Here is an 8,798-nt window from a genome sequence, read left to right on the forward strand (position 1 = left end):
ATTGTTTTGTGACATTTTGCAATTCAGTTCATCTTCCTCCCTCTCCCCTCCCACTCCTGGAGGCAGTAATAATGTTATTTATAATATTTTTCCATATTCCCCATGCTATGAAAGAAAACTATATATCATGCATACAATAAAAAGTTTGTGAAGGAAATAAAGTAAAAGATGTCATGCTCTGATCTATCTGATTCCAACAGTTCCTTCTTTGGCTATGGATAGCATTTTTTATCATGAGTCCTTTGGGATTGTCTTGGGACCATGTTTTGCTGAGAATAGTTTAATCCCTCGCAGTTGATCACCATGCAATATTTCTGTTACTATATACATTGTTCTTCTAGTTCTTTGCATCTAGAACTTTGCATCAGTTCATATCAGTCTTTCCAGGTTTTTCTGAATGCATCCAGTATTCCATTATAACCATATACTACAACTTATGGAGCCATTCCCCAATTGATGGATGTCCCCTCAGTTTCCAGTTCTTTGCCACTCCGATAAAAGCTACTAAATTGAAAATTTTATCTATCTAATGGGTTAGATTTTGTTTTTAAAACAGATAATACATTTATTATATTTTTGATTTTTTGTTTTTATTTGAATATTTTTTAAATTTTGTTTTGATTTGAAAATTTTGGATGTTTTGATTTAAAAATTTAAAAATTTTTAGCTATCACATAAAAATTATGAAAATGTGTAGACTGGTTTAAAGATATAAGTTTAATACATCAATGAGTCAATGGAACTCTAGAATATATGATTAATTTTAATTTATAAGTAAAAGATTAATCAAATTTAACCATTAGTAAAATACGAGAAAGTTAATAATATTCAAGACCCAAATTATGGTTAGTGAAATCTTGCTATTTAAGGAAAAAAACTCTTTGGACTGTAATTTACTATTATTTTGAGTTGTAATTACAAGAATGATTGTTTGAATTGTCATGAAACCAATAGCAGAAAGTAGCACCAGATTCTGAAAAATGCTATAGGCAGACATCTGTTACCTGAGGTATTGGGAGGACAACTTAGGCTGGGTCTAAGGTAAGATCCTATTGACTCGGTTTTCCCATTGTCCTATTTAATTTCTGAATAGGAAATTTTCCCAATTGGTCAATCCTGAGCCTTGCTTTGAATACCCAGTGATGATTGGCTGTGAGATATGATTCATGCTTGTTATGATATAATATATGATATTGTTATACTATGTCCCTTCTTTCCCTTTCATAGAAATTTTTATAATTAGGGCAGGTGAGCAGTAGAAGTATTCTAAGTACCATACTAAATCTATCAATTAATAGATTGATATTAGAATATCTCTGAGTTAGTATAATAAAATGCAAGTATGAATTACTATTTTAATCTATATTATTGTAATCAATTTATATTTAATTTATATAATATATCACATATAATATAGATTAAATCATGCATAATTTAATCCATATTATATGTAGTCAAATTATAATATAAGAATGATATCCTCCTAAAGGGATAATTAAACAAAGTAATGATACATATGTAATGTAAACATTTAATTAAATGGAATAGTAAATTTTTAGAAAATAATAGGACTATATTTTTCTCTAAGAACTCTATACATATAAGTATCCATGTATATGATTGTCTTCTGAATGTATTTGCCTTGGAAATTCAGGCTTTGAGTATTTTTAGTAATAAATTCTCAAAATTGGATTAGGGATTTTACATAAAAAATTTCATGAATAATTATATAAAAAGTGAAATTATTTTCCCATTTTTAAAGTATTTGTCTCATAGGTTTTTTTCTTTTTTAAACCTTTACCTTCCTTCCATCTTAGAATCAATAGTGTATTGGTTCCAAGGCAGAAGAGTGATAAGGATTAGACAATGGGGCTTAAGTGACTTGCCCAGGGTCACACAGCTAGGAAGTGTCTGAGGCCACATTTGAACCCAGGACCTCTAGTCTCTAGACCTGTCTCTCAATTCACTGAGCTACCCAGCTGCCCCCTGTCTCATAGTTTTTAAAGGCAAAAGATTTCATTTTATAGTTATACCTGCATGAATTTTTTTTTTAGATTGCTATATCAGGTACAGTGTTTAGGTAAAGACAGAAATAGCAAGTGTTATTTCTAAAGTGTCATCTCTAAAGTTTTAAGCTTGGAGAAGCAAATTTGAGAGAGTATACTAAACTGTTTTAACTCTTGTTCCTAGCAACGTTAAGCAGAATTATCTAGAAACAAGTGATTTGGAACCAGAGAAGCAGAACCCCCATTCAGAGCTGGCCTGAGAATTAAACCTAATTTCAGAATGTCCAAGAACAGATATCCAAGGGCTAGAGGACTACATGGGACATCTGGGATTGAAAATGTGCTAATTAAATGGACATTGTACTGCGTTACTAGGATACCGAGAGATTTGATGTCAGCTAATATTCGTGATTATTGCATGGCTTTGCCCTTTTGTTTCAGGATGTTTGTGTTTAAGTTTTCTTGGTTACTTTGGTGACATGCAAATCTCTCTTTTCAAAATTAGTTCACTGTGAATGCTCTATGTAGTTTGATCTGTAACCTGACCTATAATTTTGATTACAAATTTACAAAAAACCTTATAGGTTTGGCATAAATCAAGAGGGGTGAAATTGAAGGGATTCGGGCAGGAAGTGGTTAATTGTGAAGACTGAAAATGACTCGTGATTCAATTCTGTAGCTAGTTGTGGGTCTGTCCTGTAAGAAAACCTTTTTCAATTGAGGGAGCTGGGAAAAAATCTTATTGTATTGTTTGAACCTAGTCCTGCATGGCTGGGAATCTGGACCTTCTGTACCTACTGTTTAGAGACCTTGAAGCAAGGGTATGCTGATCAGAAAGAGCGGAGAGATCCAAAAAAATGATGCAAGGAGTTTTCTCACAATTGAACATCTCAAGCATCCCATTTATCTTATCTGAAACCTGGTACCACACTGACCAGTCAGCAATTGTTTTCATGTTCCTTTGATTGTTTACAGATATTTGGGGAGTAGAGGGACACCTCTTTTTCTATATTCAGAGAATTACACTTGTTCACTCTTTCCCTCCCAACTTGGAAAGTCCCTAATCTTTCCTCCAGTTAGAAATCAGATGACCTAATGTATTATTTCCTTTTTAATTAATTGGCTTTATTGGATTGTTTTGGATATCTAAAAGTCTGTTACCCCCTGTATTTGGGGTCCAGGCCTAAGCTGAGGAAGAGGTTTGGTCCCAATTTGTTGAGTATTTGACTCAGAAGATCAAACCTTTATTTCTGTAGTTATTTCATCTTTCACTCGCCACAGGCTTGGTGTTTAAATTCACACTATGAGTCATGAAGGCTTGATTTTAAAATCCATCCTAAGGAGTAGGTCCAAGTGAAATCTTAGTTTAAGTTCACAAATGTCTATGGGTTAGGCCAAGATTTTCCAGCAGTGACTGACATCTTTTTCTTTTTAATTGAACATTTTTATTTAATGAATTAATTTAGAATATTTTCCATGGTTACATGATTCATGTTCTTTCCCTCCCCTCTTCTCCCCCTCCTATAGCCAATGAGCAATTCTGCTGGGTTTAATTTTCCATATTATTGATAATTGTACTAGAGTGATCTTTTAGACTCTATAACCCCAACCATATTCCCATCGACCCATGTGATCAAGCAGTTGTTTTTCTTCTGTGTTTCTACTCCCACGGTTCTCCCTCTGAATGACCACATCTTTATACTCAATTTGATTCTAGCCAAAAGGTCAAGAGGCAATGACCATGTCTTCATGGATACATAGTTTATAGATATACCTATAGATACATAGTTGACTGAAAAACAGAAAGAATCCAAAGGCGCTTCTTTGTGAAATAAGAATTATTTGATTTGTTAGAAGGGAACATGCCTCCAGAATTATTTTTTTTTTAAAATGTATTTATTATTATGAAATTAATAAAGGAGCCCCAAGCAGGGAGCTGCTTGGTCAGTACAGCACATATCACTGTAGAACATCTGACCAACAGACCCCTGTCAGGGAACCTAAATGTGCCGACGCCCAAAACGTAGATTCCAGGAGAAACTTGTGGGCTGTGTATGGTGGCTAGTGATATGCTGTCAGGCATTGGGTATAAAAGACTCTGAACTCACCACTGCAGGCGGAACTCTTGTGCTGAGCTTCCCCTGGTGCGTACCAGAATAAAGGCCCTTCCTGCTTGATTGCATTGTCTGGGGGTCTTCCATGGTGGTGGGTGATGAACTGGACCCTAACATTAACAGACATGAACATTCTCTCTCTTTTTATTAAATTTAGAATATTTTTCCATGGTTCCATGATTCATGTTCTCTCCCTCTCTTTTTCCTCCCTCTTCCTGGAACTGACAAGTAATTCCACTGGGTTATACATGTGCCATTGTTTAATACCCATTTTCACATTATTCATATTTGTAATAGAATGTTCTAAAGTAAAAACCCCAGTCATATAGCCATCAGACCAGGTAATTAACCATATGCTTTTCTTCTGTGATGAACATTCTCTTTTGCAAAGAACAGAAAAAGAATTGTATATGGTCCTATAAATGTTTATTATGTACACGTAGTTTATTTGTGTGTGTGTGCTTTGTTATGGGCACGAAGGATCCCTTTGGGGTTCGGGAAGGATGCCTTTTGCAAGAATGCAAGACTCCAAAACTTAGCTTAAAAACAAAAAAGAGATTTATTAATTTAGCAAGTAATGTTGAGAGTGGCCAGGAGGATAGCAAGGTGGGACAGCAAGATGGGGAGCAGTTCCTTGGGAGGACAGCATGAAAGGAAAGGCTGTTCCCCCATGGGGACAGCATGGATGGAGAGGCCGTCCCCCAGATGGCATCAGTTCTGGGGTTTTTATACTCCTTAGATGCTATATCATGGTGTGGACATGACTTTGAGAGTATTTGTCCCTCAGGCATTTGGTGGGGTGAGGTGGTCTTCTGACTGGGGTCTGCCTGGAGGTATAAAGATTCATTTCTTTGTCCATCTTAAATCTAGATGACAAAAGAGGGTAAACATCTCAGGACCCTGGGTGGGGTCATTGGGTGTTTCTAGGTTAAGAGTCATAAGGATGCAAAGGCAAGGGAGTTTCTCTGATAATAGTTCAGCCTGGGTTTCTGGGGTACAGTGCCCATGTCATGCTTGATTTAAATTTTTTTTAAACCCTTTCCTTCAGTCTTGAAATCAGTACTGTATATTGGCTCCAAGGCAGAAGAGTGGTAAGGGCTAGGCAATGGGGGTTAAGTGACTTGTCCAGGGTCACACCACTAGTATCCAAGGTCAAATTTGAACCCAGGACCTCCTGTCTCTAGACCTGGCTCTCAATCCACTGAGCTATCCAGCTGCCCCTGTTTGATTTAATTTTAATTAATTATTTTTCCAAATGAGAACTACATTCTCTCTTTCCTACCTTCCTTTCTCCAAAGACAAAATCCCTATTATAAACACATATGCTTAAGCAAAACATATTTCCCCATAGGCCATGTCTTAAAAATATATGTTGCAATTTACACTTGTATCTATCCCCTTTCTGTTATGAAGTGGGTAGCATATTTGGGGTATTCTGGAATGACAGTGTACAGGTGGTTTAAAAAACATAGTTGGAACACAGTTGTTCCAACCATACACTATTTATATCCTCTTCAAATTTCTTCCTGGTTTGCATGTATATAATATATGTATATACATACACAAATATATTATATGTCTTTATATATTTTTGTTTATTTTATTTTATTATTTTTTCAATTAACCCTCCAGCAGATTGTCTGCAGCAGAATGTTAAACCCATTCAAAATTCCTTGAAAGATGTGAGAGCACTGAGAACTTCATTCAATCTTCATGATTATTAATATCAAGGAAAGCATAAAACAAGGAAATAATTTATGCCATTGGGGATGGTCAGCCCAGAGTCCAAGTTGATAAAGGATTCCCTATTGAGGATGAGATCACCCAGTTGTTTCTGTCTGTTCACTATGGCATCTAGCCCTGGAAAGCTGCAGGGATGAGGTCCGCCATCTTTCAAGGATGCCTGAAACAGGGAAGTCTTCTTGTGAAACATCCCTGTGGTGTGGGAGGAAGACAGAATCCAGCAATAAAACACTAACATTGGCAGCTCCCACGGGTGTGGAAAGGCTTTAGAGAGGGACCTGCCAATGGCAAATGGGCTAGCTTAGTTCAGAGGGGCTCATTGCCAAAAGTCTGACCCTTAAACAACCACCTCTCAGTTATTCTGGGCCTTAGTTTCCTTGTCTGTAAAATAAAGAGCTGGTCTCTAATGTCACTTTCAAGTCTAAATCTACCTCCTTAAAAGCCTGGGGTCCATCACAATTCATGAAGGCCATTTATAAGTCAAAAAAGGGTTGCAATCTGCTCTGGTAGAGGGAATATTCAAAAATGAAATCATGGGTCCTTTTAGTACCATTATCATGAATAATAATAGGTAGCAGGTGCCAAGCCCCATGCTAAGTGCTTTAAAAAAAATTAAACTTATTATTATTTTGAAAATATTTTTCCATAGTTACATGATTCATTTTCTTTCTCTCCTCTCTTCCCTCTCCCTCCCCTAAGTGCTTTTTATTTTTTTTAATTAAAATTTTTTTCATTTAATTAATTAATATAGGATATTTGTCCATGGTTACATGATTCATTTTCGCTACCTCCCCTCTTCCCTACACCCTCCCCTAAGTGCTTTTTATTTTTTTAATTTAAATTTTTTTTCATTTAATTAATTTAGAATATTTTTCCATGGTTACTTGATTCATTTTCTCTCCCTCCCCTCTCCCCTAAGTGCTTTTTACTCTTTTTTAATTTAAATTTTTTTTCATTTAATTAATTAATTTGGAATATTTTTCCATAGTCAAATGATTCATGTTCTTTTCCTCCTGTCCTACCTCCCCCCTCCCGGACCTGAGGACCCTAAGTGCTTTTTTAGAATATTATCTCATTGGATCCTCAAAGCAACCTGGGGGGGGATTAGTGCTATCATTATCTCCACTTTGCAGTTAAGGAAACTGAGGCAAAGGCTCAATAACTTGCCCCTAAGTCACAAAGCTAGCATTTGAGGATGGATTTGAACTCAGGTCTTCCTGTCTCGAGGCCCAGTGTTCTATCCACTATGCTACCTAGCTAAGTTAAACTAAATTAAGCAAACTTAAACTAAGAATTTTCATATCCATGGGACTCTTTACTAGGTCAGCAACAAACATTTATTAAGCATTTACTATGTGCCAAGCATGGGACAACTCGGAGGTACAGTGGTCAGAGTGCTGTGGCTTGGAATCAAGAAAAGCTGATTTCAAATCTGGCCTCACGTATTTCTTAGCAGCTGGGTTACTCTAGGTGAGTCACTTTACCTTGACTGCCTCAGTTTCCTCATCTGCAAAATGAGCTGGAGAAGGAAATAGCAAACCACTCCAGGATCTCTGCCAGGAAAATCCCAACTGGAGTCACAAAGACCCAGACAAGAGTGAAAAAGACTAAACAATAATAACAATATGCCAGGCGGTGCCAAAGAAAGGCAAATGAAATGGAACTAGGACACCTGGACAGATTGAGAAGCAACCCTGGGCGGTGGATAGAGGGCTTACCTTGAAGCCAGGAAGACCTGGTTTATGTCTTGCTTCTTTACATGTATTGGCTGTGCGATCCTGGGAATGTCACTTAACTTTTCAATGTTCTACGTGACTTTCTCAAACTAAGTTGGAGAGAAAATGCCAATTTACATTGGCCCAGGGAGTTTACCAATGAAATCATATATCCAGTTCCCATTCTGCCCACTCATTTGCTCAAGGCAAATTAGAATCCACACAAATAACTCTATTTGCTAGATTAAACAATTTCACACACATATAATATATAATATCATTATATCATAATCTACACATATTACATAAGTATGCACAATTATATATGATATCATATAAATTAGTATATAGCATAAAGTCATAAAATTATTAAAATTATGAAATACACCATAAATAATTACATATAAAAATAAAGCTGCTCAGGGACAACTACCCTTAAACTAAGAGGTTTTTTTGGAAACTAAGGAAAGTCAAGGGACAACAGATAGCCAAATGGGACCACAGAAAACCATTTTTTTTACATTTAAAATTTATTTCAGTTTTTAATTTTTTCCCATGGTTACATGATTTTTGTTGCCACAGAAAACCTTTATGGAGGAGTGACCTTGTCTGGGAGGTTCACACTCCAAGTTAGGGAGATACTCCCCCAGTTCTCCAAAGTAGCAGGTGGTAATAAACAGCGGAACCAAAGGAACAACATGCCTGATTATTGCAACTATGTAAATGAAAAGTTTTAAACAGCAAAAAAATGCAAATTCCGCCCTCCCCCCCAAAAAACTGGACAACATTCAATAATTTTAATTTATAGAGCATACATCCCATTCTTTTAACAATGACGGAAAACTACCAGACTGTAAGGTTTCCTGTACTATGTTATGGTCACTTTGATATTGTTTTATTTATTTACTTTGAGGGATTAACTGAGTCCTGCCTGAAGAGTTAGTATAATTTTTTTTTTCGGTTTATTAACAGACCCCTTTGTCTATAATACAAAGATGAGACAAAGGTAGGGTACAAGGAGATATTATAAAATGTTTAATAACCAACTTTCCAAGGGGAAAAAATGCCACCCCTTAGCATACATGTTTACATTTAATCTTTAGTATTTTTATTAAAATAAAATTTATAAATTAAAAACAAATTGTCTTCCAAGACAAGACACACAAGGGATTGGTTTCATCGATTTATAGGACAACATACTCTCTGAGTAGGAGGAAATC

Source organism: Monodelphis domestica, chromosome 2 (assembly GCF_027887165.1).
Source record: "Monodelphis domestica isolate mMonDom1 chromosome 2, mMonDom1.pri, whole genome shotgun sequence".
Taxonomy (NCBI): Eukaryota; Metazoa; Chordata; class Mammalia; order Didelphimorphia; family Didelphidae; genus Monodelphis; species Monodelphis domestica.